The sequence below is a fragment of the Erpetoichthys calabaricus genome, chromosome 2 (genome assembly GCF_900747795.2).
Source record: "Erpetoichthys calabaricus chromosome 2, fErpCal1.3, whole genome shotgun sequence".
Lineage (NCBI taxonomy): Eukaryota > Metazoa > Chordata > Cladistia > Polypteriformes > Polypteridae > Erpetoichthys > Erpetoichthys calabaricus.
Window position 1 is genome coordinate 454,587 of NC_041395.2, and position 16,749 is coordinate 471,335.

The following is a 16,749-nucleotide window of genomic DNA, read 5'->3' on the forward strand; positions in this document are numbered from 1 at the left end:
CGAGGGTGGTCGTGTTATACCAACATGCTGGAATTCTATGAGGAGAAAACAAAAGGATACAACCACGGGATAGCATATATTTTTTGCACAGGAGCAGATAGTTAAGCTCAGTATATTGGAAGACAATTTGGATTCCATTGAATTTTCCCAAAGGGACTTGTATAGCACACAGGTTTGGCAAATAAATTTTAATGTCAGTAAATGTAAAATATTATGCATACAAAGTAAAAATGTGAGGTTTGAATACACAATGAGATGTCTGAAAACTGAAAGTACATCGTATGAGAAGGATGTAGGAATCATTGTGGACTTGACACTCTCAACTGCCAAACAGTGTTCAGTAGCCATTAAGAAGGTGCACAGAAGGTCAGGTTATATAGCGCCTTGATGTGTGGAGTCCAAGTCCAAGGAGGTTCTGATCAAGCTTTGTAACAAACTGGTGAAGCCTCATCTGGAGTCCTGTGTGCAGGTTTGGTCTCTAGGCTACAAAAAGGACATAGCAGTGCTAGAACAGGTCTAGAGAACATCAACTAGGCCTAAGGAAAAAAGAATAAGAGAGGATGTGATCAAGTCAAGTCAGTCAAGTTGGGGAGCATGCACTGGTACAGTGTGTTGCCGCACCCACTACACGACGAAACAACTCGGGATCCCAGTTGGCAACCCCACAAGGCAGACACGCGGTCCAGTCCCACCCTCCAGAAATGACCCTCTATCTGCCACAGCCAGGTGTTACATGGGCGACCCATTGGCCTGGTCCAGCCACTCGGGTCCCTAACAATGCAGGTCATGTGCCTCATTCGGGACTCCATGAGCAACACAAAGTCAAACCAACGGTACCCAAGGATTTTCCGGAGAGAGACAGTACCAAAGGAGTCCAGTCTTTATCTCAGGTCACTGGATAGCGCCCATTTCTCGCAAACATATAGCAAGACAGGAAGCACCAGGATTGTAAAGACTTGAACCTTCGTCCTTTTGCATAGATATCAGGAGCGCCACACACCCCTTTCCAGCGACCTCAAGACCCCCCATGCTCTCCCAATCCGTCTACTGACTTCATAGGAAGAGTCACCAGAGACATGAATGTCACTGCCAAAGTAAGTAGACCTCTCGACAAGGTTGACACCCTCTCCGCAAAAAGATACAATGCTGATGGCCGTGCCCAAGAGGTCATTAAAGGCCTGGATCTTGTTTTTTATCCAGGACACTTGCAAGCCCAGACACTCAGACTCCTCACTCAGTCTCTTGAGTGCCCCGATCAGAGCCTCCATTGACTCTGCGAAGATCACAGCATCGTCAGAAAAGTCAAGATCTGTGAATCTTTCTTCACCAACAGATGCCCCACAGCCTCTGGACCCCATGACCCTGCCCATCACCCAGTCCATACAAGCATTGAACAGAGTAGGAGCAGAACACACCGCTGGTGAACCCCAGATTCAACTGGGAAAAACACAGAGGTCCTGCCTCCACTCTGCACAGCACTCACAGTACCAGTGGACAGGCCGGCCATGATATCCAGCAACCTCGAGGGGATCCCGCGAACCCTCAGGATGTCCCACAGGGCAGCTCGATCAACTGAGATGAACGCTTTGCAAAAATCAACAAAGGCTGCAAAGAAACTCTGCCGATATTTGCGTTTGTGCTCCATGAGAACTCTCAGTGCCAGGATGCGGTCGATTTTCGACTTCTTAGACGTAAAACCAGACTGTTCTGGTCACTGGTAGGTGAGTAGGTGATCACAGATCCTATTGAGGATGACCCTAGCAAGGACCTTACCTGGCACCAAGAGCAGTGCTATCCCACTGTAGTTGCTGCAATCCAGGCGATCACCCTTCCCTTTTCAGATAGGGACGACAAGTCACGTTTTCCAGATAGTTGATGATGCCAGTCACCCAAAAGGAAGCAAAGATTGGTTGCAATGCCAGGAGGACAACCTTACCACCAGCCTGGAGAAGTTCACCCCAGATACCACAGATCTCTGCAGCCTTTCCTCCCCTCAGGTGGTTCACCACCTGTGCCATCTAAATGAGACTGGTGGTTCACAGCTAATTGGAGGATTAGCCCCAAGAACCATGGACCAGAGATATCCAACATCCTAACCGGAGGATCAGCTTTGAACAACTGCTCATAGTAATGAGAGAAGTGTTTAAAATTATGAAGGGAATCAGTCCAGTGGACTGAGATGGTGACTTTAACAGAAACACAGGGATATAGTTTGAAACTTGTTAAGTTGAAAGTTTTTTCTCTCAAAGAGAACCACAAATATGTGGAATAAGTGACCAAGTAGTGTGATGGACAGTAGGACTTCAGGAACCTCCAAAACTTGAATTGATGTTATTTTACAAAAAATAAGCTGATAGGGCTGGCAAGCTTTGTTGGGCTTAATGGCCTCTTCCCATCCAGATTGTCCTAAAGTTCTGATGTTCTTTCTATCAGTGAGTGTGGAGGAGACGGTGGCTGACCAGTATTCTAAACTGTGAGCATAGGGTGTGGAGATGAAGATGCAGACTGACCACTAGCTTCCATTGATGGGGTCTCACAGATTCAAAATAATGGTGACTGTGGGGTGACAGATGGTGGTGCTGGAGAGTATTTCAGTGGTGCAGCTTAAAGGACAATATTCAGATGTGCTGTACAATCATTCCAGTTGGTTGACATAATGTGTTGACTCCTAGAAATTTGATTCTGTTCATCTGGACAAAGTTTTTAAGTGGGAGAAATATTTCGAGACTTATCCAAGTCTCTTCCTCAGTCTCAATTGACTGCAGGTTTCCCCAACCTTATAAACAGTACCTTTGCTTAATCACAGAGACTAGCACCATTGACAAAGGGCCAGTTGATCAGTGATATGCAAATTGTCCACTGATTAGTAGACGTGTGAACCATTCATAGAGGGTTGAGGAATGGCTGCAATCACAGCATTGTAAGATGGCGACAGATGTACCCTTAGGCCCCCTCCTCTGTTCAGAGATGGTCGTTCCTTTTTCACGTAAATGGCCTCCTTGATTCCTCTCTCAAACCAGCGCTCCTCCCTGTCCAGGATGTGCACCTCCTCATCTTTAAAGGAGTGACCACTATCCTGTAGATGTAAATAGACTGCGGAGTCCTGGCCTGACGAGGAAGCTCTTCTGTGTTGTGACATGCGCTTAGCCAGTGGCTGCTTGGTTTCCCCGATGTACAATTCACGGCACTCCTCCTGGCACTTAACTGCGTAAACTATGTTACTCTGTTTGTGCCGTGGGACCCGATCCTTGGGATGGACCAATCTTTGGCGTAGTGTGTTTTGGGGTTTGAAAGCCACTGAGACCTGGTGTTTCGAGAAAATGCGCCTCAGCTGTTCCGATACTCCTGACACATACGGGATCACTAAGGGTTTTCGCTTAGGCAGTGGATGTCCTTCCTCTCTCATGAACCGCTTGGAGCGTTCTTTAGGTGTCCTCCCTGCTTTGACAAAGGACCAGCTGGGATATCCACATTTACTCAGGGCCTTTTTGACGTGGTGTTCTTCTGCTTCCCTGGCCTCTGAGTCTGTTGGAATGGTGTTAGCTCTGTGTTGTAGAGTCCTAATGACACCTAGTTTGTGCTCTAGTGGATGGTGAGAGTCAAACCTTAGATACTGGTCCGTATGTGTGGGTTTACGGTACACATCCACTTTCAAATGTCCCCGGTTGACGATGGAAATTTCACAGTCTAAGAAGGCTAGCTTGTTATTTTTCATATCCTCTCTGGTTAACTTGATGTGTTTGTCCAACCCGTTGATGTGGTCTGTGAACTGTGGTACCTCCTGAGATCTGATTTTCACCCAGGTGTCATCCACATATCTGAACCAATGGCTCGGTGGTGTTCCAGGATAGGATGATAGAGCCCTCTTTTCCACTTCTTCCATATATAGATTGGCTACTATAGGTGAAACAGGGGAACCCATGGCACACCCATGCTTCTGCCTGTGGTACTGGCTTTTGTATATGAAATATGTGGATTGAAGACACAGTTCCAAAAGCAGGCACACTTGGTCTGTGTTGAGAGAGGTTCTTTTACTGAGAGTGGGGTCATTCTGTAATCTCTTACGTACTACCTCCACTGCTTCAGTCACTGGGACACAAGTGAATAGAGATGTAACATCAAATGAGACCAAGGTTTCTTCTGCCTCCATAATGACCTCTCTCACTTTCTCCACGAAATCCAATGTGTTCTGAATGTGGTGTTTTGAGCTGCCTACCACCGGGTTAAGAACAGCGGCCAGGAACTTGGAGATGTTATACGTGACTGAATTGATCATGCAGACAATGGGTCTTAAAGGAGCACCCTGTTTGTGTATTTTTGGTAAACCATACAGACTTGGTGTAGATTCCCCTGGGTATAATCTGTGGTGTGTGGTCCTGTCAATAGCATTGTCCTGAACTAACTGCTTAAGACAATCTATCACCTTTTTCTTGTAACCACTACCTGGATCTCGCTTTAAGGGCTCATAAGTATTTTTGTCACTGAGCAGAGATAAAATTTTCTCATGGTAGTCTGTCTGGTTTAGCACAACTGTGCATCTCCCCTTGTCCGCTGGAAGGATGATGATGTTGTTGTCCTTGCTGAGTGCCGTGAGGGCCTTCCTCTCCTCAATGCTGATATTGGATGCAGGGGGTTTTGCATTGCTGAGACATGCCGAAACTTTTATCTGCAGTTGTTCTGCTTCCAAATCAGCAATGTTGTTGTTTCTGATAGCAGATTTTGTGGCTGTAATCAGTTCCACTAGCGGGATTTGTTTCGGTGTGACCGCAAAATTTAACCCTTTAGAAAGGACGTTTTTCTCTGCTTGGGTGAGTTGTTTGTCAGACAAGTTCTTCACCCATTTGTCCACATCTTTAGTTTCTGTCTGGCATCCTTCTCTCTGCTGGTTGTGGAGGACACTCCCCATAGTGTGCTGGTGTTTGTGGCGCACAGCAAGTAGATCAAACTTCCTCTTTTGCCTGGTTTTAGTCTTTTCATGCTGTGCTAGACGAGCCTTCTCGGTGAACTCAAGCACCTGCTGAAGTGTTTTCTCATCTAGAAGTGAAGAAAGTCTTTGGTGGATCTGCTCCTCTTTGGATTTTAAAACATCAATAGTGAAGTTAGTTTGTCTCACCCGTTCATTTAGCAGCTGACTCTGTGCCTTCTGGAGGATTTTGTTAGCTCGCAGGCCTTTTACTGACGAACTGATTGCAGCCATTCCTCAACCCTCTATGAATGGTTCACACGTCTACTAATCAGTGGACAATTTGCATATCACTGATCAACTGGCCCTTTGTCAATGGTGCTAGTCTCTGTGATTAAGCAAAGGTACTGTTTATAAGGTTGGGGAAACCTGCAGTCAATTGAGACTGACGAAGAGACTTGGATAAGTCTCGAAATATTTCTCCCACTTAAAAACTTTGTCCAGATGAACAGAATCAAATTTCTAGGATTTCCTTACCTGGATTATTGAGCATGCATCGAGATAATGTGTTGACTGTTGACTCAGTTGTAAATTATTTATTGTACTTATTCTGCAGCATAACTCCTTCAGTTAATAAGACAGTGATCTGAACTGAGTAAAAAATAAACAAAATTCACCAGCTAGGTAGATAAATGAGAACAAAGCTACAATACTAAGACTCATGGAATGTTATATATAAAGCAGACCTGTAACAATCTTGTGGTCTTGTATGTCTGTTATCAGCCAGCTGACGCTCGGAATGTTTCTAGTGTGTTCCGTAAAAGCAACCGACAGTTTGATCATGAAAAATCCATAGTATTATTTGTTTGTCATTTACTGTTTGTTTTTGTTAACAGTATTTTCATCTTGCATTATTCTTATTGTAACAATGTTGTAGTGGTAATAGAATTAAATCAACCTAATAATAATATTAATTTAATTGACGTTTTATTCGTTGTCTAAAATTCTGCATGTAAAAACTTATTACTACGCCACAAAACAAAAGTGAATCTGTCAAAAAATCTTAAAAAAGGCTTTGCTTTTCTCTTCGTTTTTACAATACCTTGAACTTATTCCGCGATTATATTTTGATGAATATAGGCTATCTATTTCATTATATATAAGATAAGTAAGCAATTTTATTTTTTTTCCACCATAAGCATCCTATATTCATTTGGTAGATTCAGCGACTCTCTTTGCGATTTTTGTTTATTCCTTAATGAATGAAATGTCATTTATTTGTAGCTAACGTGTTGGTGTTACAATTTTTTCATAAAAAAGTAATATGAAGTTTTTTTTTAATACGTTCATAATAAAAAAAAAACTAATTTAATTAAGTTATCAAAATCGAAGGTAAAGTGTAGACCAAATATAGCTATGATATTTAACTTATAATATTTATTTATAAAGGTAAAATATTTAACATTTAATTGATTGTAAAACAGTTTCAATTTGTAAGAGACTAATTGGAGATTTAAATACATATGTACAGATTTGAGTGTTTACTGACATAAATTTATGTTGACATGTTAGAAGACTGCTAGATTATTTTCTCCTCAGCAACACCGAGTATTTCAGCTAGTTATGAATATTTCATTTAATATTACACAACAAAAGAAGTTATTAAACACACTGTACTGCATCATTAAAACAGAATGTGCTGCATCAGGTAATTGGCCCGTCAATAAGGATGTTTTCAGTGTCTTTTAAAAGCAGCTGGAAAGGTTTTTTTTTTAATATTTTTTTAATTTTGTTTTTTTTCCCCTTCTTTTTTATGTGGATTCATTCCTTTATCTTGAACCAATAATTGAGATTCGGACTCATTGAACAAATTTATGGTTCTGAAAATCCAGAGCCAGATTCCTTGTATGTCATTATAGATGTGGCCAATAAGTTCAATTGTATGATTCTGTGAACAAGAAAAACCTGCTGCTAGCGAAAATGCAACAGATGACACGTGCTTAACAACTGGATTTGGGTTTTAGTTTGTTTATTTATTTTGTTTTTCTTTTAATGAGAAATGAGTCTAAGTAGTCCTAATCTTGGATTGTTTCTCACATGCAATAAGTCGTCCCTCATGGTGATTTCTAACTGACTATTTAGTTATATAATTTCAGATCAGTTCTCTTTTGTTCAGATGTGATGCTGCTTTTTTAAGTGGAGTATTCTGGGGTACTTAGAAATCCGTACAGCGAAATCCTCTTACCTAACGAAATGTAATGAAAAAGCTCAGTGTCTGTGTTTTTTGTTCTTTACACAATTCCACTCCCTTGGTCAATCTCAACAACAATTTGTACACATAGACCATTTTTGTAGGAAGACCGTAGTCTACTTTGTAACATAAAATTCTGATCCTGGGGGTACCTTTCTTTTTCTTTTTTTTTCTTCCTTTTTTTCCTTTTTTGTACAGTGAGTTTTAATGACAGTGCCACTTGGTGGCTCAGAGCAAGTAAAACACCAGAACAGACAGATGCTGAAGCAACAGGCCAAAGGACCAGAGCTTAAAATGACTAACCTGTTCAACGCTGGAAGCTGCTGCTAATAATTTGGTAATTAACAACTGCAGAATTCACTCCCCCCCACCCCAATCCCAGAATCATAGAAAATCAATGTATAAAGTGTTAGTCATTAAACCATTACTTTAAATGTCAGACCTAGACCAACACATACTAAATAACTATAGGCCTATTTCAAATTTACAGTTTCTCTCTAAATACTAGAAAAAATATTCACCAATCAGCTTCAGTCACACGTTACGCATTACAATTTATTTGAGAAATTCCAGTCTGGTTTTCGCACTGGTCATAGTACAGAAACGGCACTAATGTGGGTTGTAAACGACATTCTGATATCTTCTGATGACAGAAACTCCACTGTAATTATGTTGTTGGACTTAAGTGCAGAATTTGACACCATTGACCATTCGATTTTACTGCACAGGCTAGAAAATGATGTTGGGCTTACAGGCAGTGACTGTGCTCGCTTGGTTTAGTTCTATTTATCAAATCGATTCCAATACGTACAGAAATGTGCTGACAGGACTCCATCATTATACACAGAAGTTCAATATGGTGTCCCGCAGGGCTCAGTACTGGGACCTTTACTGTTTTCACTTTACATGCTTCCACTGGGATCTCTCATTAGGAAACATCATGTTAATTTTCACTCGTATGCAGATGACACCCAGTTATACCTTTCATTTAAATCAAATGAAGTTTCTCCAATGTTGTCTTTAATTAGTTGTGTTAGTGAATTAAAGGAGTGGATGAATGAGAACTACTTGTCTTTAAATACAGATAAAACAGAGATGTTAATTGTTGGAGGGAATGACGTTGATCACAACAATATTCTGTCATCATTTAACTCAGTTGGAATCCCCATTCATTTTACTGAATCAGCCCACATGTCATTTAAAGCGCATATTACAAAGTTGTCCAAAACATGTTTCTTCCATCTTAAAAATGTTAGGAAATTAAGGCGCTTTCTAAATAAACAGGATTCTGAGAAATTAATTCATGCATTTATTTCTAGTAGGATTGACTACTGCAATGTGGTGTTCACTGGATGTTCCAACTGTTCTTTATACAGCCTCCAGTTAATCCAAAATGTTGCTGCAAGAATTATTACAAGAACAAGAAAATACAAACACATAACTCCAGTTCTTAAGTCCTTACACTGGCTCCTGGTTAAGTTTAGGGCAGATTTCAAAATCCTCCTTTGAACATATAAAGCATTAAATGGCTGAGGTCCGGCTTACTTGTCTGAACTTATCATGACTTACAAACCTGAGCGCACATTAAGATCTCAAGATGCTGGTCTGCTTATGATTCCAAGGATTAATAAAATAACAGTGGGAGGTTTTATTTACAGGGCCCCTAAACTGTGGAGTTGTCTCCCTGCTACTATAAGAGATGCCCCTTCGGTCTCAGCTTTCAAAGACTCACTACTTCAGTTTAGCACACCCTGACTAGAGCTGCTGATTAACTGTACAGACTGCATTTCTGTTGTTAGTCATTAGCACTAAAACATAAGTAATATGATAGTGTAATATGTCGCTATATAGCGCCCGACCCGGCACAGATCACCTGTGGCTAATTGCACTTCCAGGAGGGGCTGTAGAGATGTCCAGGTGGGTTCCTGGCTCCATGCAGCATCTCCCATGAAACCCTGCAGGAAACTGAGGCACCATGGTCAGCCAGGGAGGCTGCCACCAAGCGTCCCAGGGGAGGTAGTGAGATGTCCATAGCTGCTCCCCCGGAACATATGTAGAAGGGGCGTCCTGGCCGCCTGTCGCAGTGCCCCTCACCCAGATGAGCCTTGTGGGGCTTATCGGCATGCCCTGCGAGGGCCGGTCCTCTCCAGGACAGGGAGTTGGCATTCTTGGCTCCATGGCTCCACCGTGTGGAAACATAAAAAACAAGTCTGGGGGTGCTGCCTCGACGCCTCTGCCACTCAGACGTCCTCTCCGGACAACACCTCCAGACGTGGCCACAGCGGCCACAGTTGTAGCACGGCCGACCCCCTCCAACTAGCCCCTTGCAGGAGCGGAAGCAGGCAGGAAACTCCTGTCCCTTCCCCCACTCGGACGTTTCTGCCCTACAACAGCATAGCCCTCCTGTGCCCTTGCACTAACGGGCTTATGCAGCGTACTGTTAGGGGACCCCCGTTTCTTTCCCTGGGTCATCCTCTTTCTCTGGGGTGCACTGCCGGTCTGGGTCCCGCTATGGGAAGAAGATGGACCCCTCACTGTCTGCACCCCTTTAGACAGCCGCAAGACTGGTGCAGGCAGTTGGGCGGAATTGTTTGCCAGTCGGCATTCACCGGCTGCCTCTCCGCACACTCTTCTGCCACACTGTCGGTCATCACGGCTGCGTCTCGTGTAGGGCGCGGGACGGCCTGGCAAGCAGTACTAACCATCACTGCGGCCATTGCGCTCCACCCCCTTTCCTCTACGGCACAGGTTTCACTCACCTGTACCGCTCTGTCCTGCCAGTATGAGGATGACATTCCGTGTGCACGAAGCCATTCGACCAGGGCTCCGCACGGGCTGCCGAGCTTCTTCTCAAGTCCCTCCTTTGACTCCTGCAGGACCTGAAAGACTTTAAACAAGGACTGCAGGGCCATAATGACGGATTCCACCTCCCCTGCAACCCAGGAAAAATTCTCCGCAGGCCCTTTCGGGCATTCCGGAGGTGTGGGGAGAAGGTTCGTCGTCCCTGCCTACCAACCTTCCTCGGCGGGCGACTGACACACGCCCTCCCCCCCCGTTACCTGTGTCAGGGAGCTGCTCCCGCTCCTCTTGCGGAGACACCGCCCTGGGAAGCTCGTCCGGGCTCTCCTCCCCCAGCCGATGGATCAGGGCGAAGGGAAGACACAGCTCTGCCTCTGTCTCTCCCGAGCTGGCTCCGCCATCATGCCATGGACACACATCCCCCTGCCCGCATCAGGTGCTTCGCCCCTCGGTGTCTAGGAGGTAGGATGACCCGCATGCGGAAAAACATAACCGCTGCCCTTCAGCCTTGGGCCCGTCACCTACCTCCAGCTGTAACCAGCGCAGCGGTCTAGCATGGCGGCGTCTGCCAGTTGGCCTCTGTGTGCGCCCGCTTGTGCGCGCTTCATTGCGCTGTGCTGTGCTCTTCACTCTGGGCCGTGCGTGCTTGCCTGTAGCTGCGACGGGAGCACACTCTCCGCGCAATTGAGTCAAGCATGTGCCTCACGCTGTTGCACTTCGCTATGCCGGGTCTCCACACAAATTTTACTGCAGGTTCCAGTCCAAATGGATGGACTGGGATCCTGCTGACTACGCCAGTGTAATATGTCGCTATATAGCGCCTGACCCGGCACAGGCTTACGCAGACGCACGTGTAAAATACACAGTCTTTTTATTTCTCTTCAGCTGGAGGTCACATCTTCCCCGTAATCCCTCCAGCCACAACACAGTCCCACAAGCACTTAATAAAGCACCGACAACACTTTTTCTCTCCACCAGGCAACCTCGTCCTCTTCCTCCTGATTCTGGCTCCCGAGTGGTAGATGCTGGCCCTTTTTATAGCCCACCCGGAAGTGCTCCAGGTGTTTGATCACCTGTGGCTAACTGCACTTCCAGGTGGGGCTGCAGAGATGTCCAGGTGGGTTCCTGGCTCCATGCAGCACCCCCTGGCTGCCACCCCAGCTCCCCACAGGGTTGTGGAGAACTCCATCTCCCAGGAAACCCTGCGGGAAACTGAGGCACCATCGTCAGCCAGGGAGGCTGCCACCAAGCATCCTGGGGGAGGTAGTGAGATGTCCATGGCTGCTCCCCCGGAACATATGTAGAAGGGGCGTCCCGGCCAGGCATGGGACCTGGCCGCCTGTCACAATAGTTATAATTGGATACTAACCCTCACCTATTCTGTTTCTCTTCTCTGTACTCAAATGTGGCACTTGGTGCCACGGCCCACCTGCCAAGTTGTTTTGCCTGCCTAAGGTAAAGTCATCCCTGATGGAGGATTGCAGGAATTGTGGGGTAGAGGGGTTCTTTCATCGGATTGGCTGGCCCAGCTCTGTTTCAGCTGTGGAATGGCCAAATGGGGGAGGCAGCTTGATGGATGAGGTCTCCAGGACTCTAAAAATATCCAAATCTTATTATGGGATATATCATCTACTGTTAAATTCTACTCCGTACTTGTAAAATTTGTATTTTTGTACTGTATTGAAGATTTGTTCTCTTTTGTGTATTGTATTGTATTGACCCCCATCTTTTGACACCCACTGCATGCCCAACCTACCAGGACGGGCGTCTCTCTTTGAACTGCCTTTTCAAGATTTCTTCCATCTTTTCCCTACTAGGATTTTTTTGGGAGTTTTTCTTTGTCTTCTTAGAGAGTCAAGACTGGGCAGTGGCGGCTCATAGCTAAAATTAGTGAGGGTGCTGCTCCAGAAAATTTTTAGCCTTTGTTTTAAAATTGTGTAAAAGGAAACAAACATGTATAAAAAGAAAATTTAATCAGAAACTTGATAAAATCCTAAAAGAACAAAATCAAACATTTTTTACTAACTATAACCTAAATTGTTACAGTTCAAGCTTGATCTATTCATTTAAAAATGAAATCCATTCTTCTTGTTTTAATTTGCGCAAAACGATCAGTAATTTTCTCCTTGATCTTTGGAGGACAACTGTGGAAATTTTTCTCCATTGAAAGCAGGGTTCAGCACTGTGGGAACAACAGTTGTCTCTCTCCCTCGCAGCCTCGTGTGCATCTTATGTGCGCATGCACACAACAGCCAAACACCACGCCGCTGGAGCTGTGAAGTGCACAGTTCCATACAAAGATTTTTGTATCTTTTTCATAAACTGGGGGATGGGTACTGACACTAAGCTTAAGGATTATATATTGTACAAGTATAAAGAAAGAATTAAAGAAAAAAGGACTCATTATATTAAATGTTATCGATAATATCAAGTGGAAATAGGGGGTGCTTGCAGTTCCACAGTGCCTATACGCGAGCCACCACTGAGGCTGGGGGGCTGTCAAGGGGCAGGGCCTATTAAAGTCCATTGCGGCACTTCTTGTGTGATTTTGGGCTATACAAAAAAAAAATAGTATTGTATTGTATTGTATAAAGTTCATCTTTTACACATAATGATATATAGCATTAAAAACACTTTCATGATGCAATGGCATACAAAACATTTTGCAAACTGTACATCTCAGACAGATCTTCCATATTGCACTAATAAACAAGGGCTATTTAACTTATAAAAAGTCCATCCATCCATCCATTGTCTCCCGCTTATCCGAGGTCGGGTCGCGGGGGCAGCAGCTTGAGCAGAGATGCCCAGACTTCCCTCTCCCCAGCCACTTCTTCTAGCTCTTCCGGGAGAATCCCAAGGCGTTCCCAGGCCAGTCGAGAGACATAGTCCCTCCAGCGTGTCCTGGGTCTTCCCTGGGGCCTCCTCCCGGTTGGACATGCCCGGAACACCTCACCAGGGAGGCGTCCAGGAGGCATCCTGATCAGATGCCCGAGCCACCTCATCTGACTCCTCTCGATGCGGAGGAGCAGTGGCTCTACTCTGAGACCCTCCCGGATGACTGAGCTTCTCACCCTATCTTTAAGGGAAAGCCCAGACACCCTGCGGAGGAAACTCATTTCAGCCGCTTGTATTCGCGATCTCGTTCTTTCGGTCACTACCCATAGCTCATGACCATAGGTGAGGGTAGGAACATAGATCGACTGGTAAATTGAGAGCTTCACCACGACAGACCGATGCAGAGCCCGCATTACTGCGGATGCCGCACCGATCCGCCTGTCGATCTCACGCTCCATTCTTCCCTCACTCGTGAAAAAGACCCTGAGATACTTGAACTCCTCCACTTGGGGCAGGATCTCGCCACCAACCCTGAGAGGGCACTCCACCCTTTTCCGGCTGAGGACCATGGTCTCGGATTTGGAGGTGCTGATTCTCATCCCAGCCGCTTCACACTCAGCTGCGAACTGATCCAGAGAGAGCTGAAGATCACGGCCTGAAGAAGCAAACAGGACAACATCATCTGCAAAAAGCAGTGACCCAATCCTGAGCCCACCAAACCGGACCCCCTCAACGCCCTGGCTGCGCCTAGAAATTCTGTCCATAAAAGTTATGAACAGAATCGGTGACAAAGGGCAGCCCTGGCGGAATCCAACTCTCACTGGAAACGGGTTCAACTTACTGCCGGCAATGCGGACCAAGCTCTGGTACCGATCGTACAGGGACCGAACAGCCCTTATCAGGGGGGCAGGTACCCCATACTCTCGGAGTACCCCCCATAGGATTCCCCGAGGGACACGGTCGAATGCCTTTTCCAAGTCCACAAAACACATGTAGACTGGTTGGGCAAACTCCCATGCACCCTCCAGGACCCTGCTAAGGGTGTAGAGCTGGTCCACTGTTCCGCGACCAGGACGAAAACCACACTGTTCCTCCTGAATCCGAGGCTCGACTATCCGATGGACCCTCCTCTCCAGGACCCCTGAATAGACTTTTCCAGGGAGGTTGAGGAGTGTGATCCCTCTGTAGTTGGAACACACCCTCCGGTCCCCCTTCTTAAAGAGGGGGACCACCACCCCGGTCTGCCAATCCAGAGGCACTGTCCCTGATGTCCATGCAATGTTGCAGAGGCGTGTCAGCCAAGACAGTCCTACAACATCCAGAGCCTTGAGGAACTCCGGGCGTATCTCATCCACCCCTGGGGCCCTGCCACCAAGGAGTTTTTTGACCATCTCGGTGACCTCAGTCCCAGAGATGGGGGAGCCCACCTCTGAGTCCCCAGGCTCTGCTTCCTCATTGGAAGGCATGTTAATGGGATTGAGGAGGTCTTCAAAGTACTCCCCCACCGACCACAATGTCCTGAGTCGAGGTCAGCAGCGCACCATCCCCACCATATACATTGTTGACACTGCACTGCTTCCCCTTCCTGAGACGGCGGATGGTGGACCAGAATCTCCTCGAAGCCGTCTGAAAGTCGTTCTCCATGGCCTCCCCAAACTCCTCCCATGCCCGGGTTTTTGCCTCAGCAACCACCAAAGCCACATTCCGCTTGGCCTGCCGGTACCTATCAGCTGCCTCCAGGGTCCCACAGGACAAAAGGGTCCTGTAGGACTCCTTCTTCAGCTTGACGGCATCCTTCACCGCCGGTGTCCACCAACGGGTTCGGGGATTGCCGCCACGACAGGCACTGACCACCTTACGGCCACAGCTCCGGTCAGCCGCCTCAACAATAGAGGCACGGAACATGGCCCATTCGGACTCAATGTCCCCCACCTCCCTCGGGATGTGGTTGAAGTTCTGCCGGAGGTGGGAGTTGAAGCTACTTCTGACAGGGGGCTCTGCCAGATGTTCCCAGCAGACCCTCATAACACGTTTGGGCCTACCAGGCCTGACCGGCATCCTCCCCTACCATCGAAGCCAACTCACCACCAGGTGAGTAAAAAGTAGATTATTAAAATACCTCCACTTTGAGATTGTCTTTCCTCTTCCTCTTTTCTCTGATTTCTCTTTTCAGAAGTGGATGGACATATTCTTTTAGATGCCATTTCAACACTAGACTGCACTTTATCTCCATGTCTTCTCTCAGATTGGTAACACATGCTACTAGTGGTCAATCAATTAGCACAGTTGATAGTTGCCACCCACCTACCAACCCATAATAAACACATAAGCTACCCACAATCTGTCACTCAATAGGAGTGTACCAATCAAACACCTGCCACCTAATCAGAACCAGTTTGATTGTTTTGCCCCCGCCATGATGCCCAAGTCCCAAAACGCAAACAAGTAGTGTAAATGAAAAAAAATACAAAAAACTTGAATGTAGCCAATGAGGGAGCACTCCATGGAGTGCTCAGGGTCCTAAGCACTTGCCCAGGTCACATAAGCCACGGGCTGACTGTGGGATTAAAACCATTAGCAAGAGCGCCCTCAAAGTCTGGGAGTCCAAACCATCAATCGCAGTGTCTTCCAGAGCCTCGTCATTCACCATCGTTTTTTTTCCTTTCCTTGCTTTATTACTCAAAATGCTCTGTCAGGTGTCTGAAGACGCTCCTTACTATCTCTTCGTGTTTTAGAGCTTTACTTTTTGACAAATGCCTGATATCACCCAAGGATGAAGAGAAGGTGGCAGCTTAGCTTTACCTGTAGATGTGGCAGAGGTAGATTTGGAAGAAGAGGTGAGGATGTGGCTGTGGAGGTGGTGGTCTCCTGTAACAGAACATTACACATCCAGAATATGTTGTAGCTCTGTGAGAAAATCATGTATCCGTGTAAAGGAGACATTGGGTGCAAATTCACCACAGAAGACAACAAATTGTGTCACTTTCATGTTCCAGTCTACTTAAAAAAGAGAACAGTAAATTGGAAAGGAGGACATTGGGGTTTTTATTTCTCGGTTAAACTTTATAAAATATGAGGGAATCTTCCTTTAAAAACCAACAAACATTTTATGTGATCTAACCAGGCTCCTTTCTGTGTAGCCTTTCCTGCCAAGACCACTGTGGGAAAATAGAGAGGGAGAGGGAAATTTATTGTCAGTAAAAGTAAAGAATTACACATAGGAAATAAAAATATGAGGTTTGAATACACAATGGGAGGTTTGAAAATCGAAAGTCCACCTTATGAGAAGGATTTAGGAGTCATAATGGACTCTATGCTATCAATTACCCAACAGTGTTCAGAAGCCATTAAGAAAGCAAACTGAAAGTCAGGTTATATAGCGCCCTGATGTGTGGAGGACAAGTCACAGAAGGTTCTGCTCCAGCTTTATAACACACTGGTGAGGCCTCATCTGGAGTACTGGATGCAGTTTGGGTCTCCATAAGGACACAGCAGTGCTAGAAAAGGTCCAGAGAAGAGCAAATCGGCTGATTCCAAGGCTACAGGAGATGAGTTATTAGGAAAGATTAAAAGAGCTGAGCCTTTACAGTTGATAAAGAAGAGACCTGACTGAAATGTTTAAAATGATGAAAAAAAATATTTTTAATTATTTGCATTTATATAGCGCTTTTTCTCACTACTCAAAGTGCTCAGCAATTGCAGGTTAAGGGCCCAACAGAGCAGAGTCCCTCTTGGCATCTATGGGATTCAAACCGGCAACCTTCCGATTGCCAGTGCATATCCCTAGCCTCAGAGCCACCACTCCATCCGAAGGGAATTAGACCAGTGGATCAAGACGGTGACTTTAAAATAAGTTCATCAAGAACATGGGGACACAGCTGGAAACTTGTGAAGGGGAAATTTCACACAAACATCAGGAAGTTTTTCTTTACACAAAGGACAATAGACACTTGGAATA

At 45.7% G+C, this 16,749-nt stretch overlaps 2 protein-coding genes across 2 annotated transcripts in view; one reads left to right on the forward strand and one right to left on the reverse strand.

Annotated features, from left to right (window-relative positions):
- Nucleotides 1–16,749, reverse strand: part of LOC114643014 (uncharacterized) — a gene marked incomplete at its 3' end in the record, with an annotated part of 1,911,439 nt that overhangs the window by 444,141 nt on the left and 1,450,549 nt on the right. The gene's annotated exons all lie outside the window — the stretch shown is intronic.
- The window catches only part of LOC114643007 (uncharacterized), an 83,140-nt gene that overhangs the window by 22,079 nt on the left and 44,312 nt on the right, over nucleotides 1–16,749 (forward strand). The gene's annotated exons all lie outside the window — the stretch shown is intronic.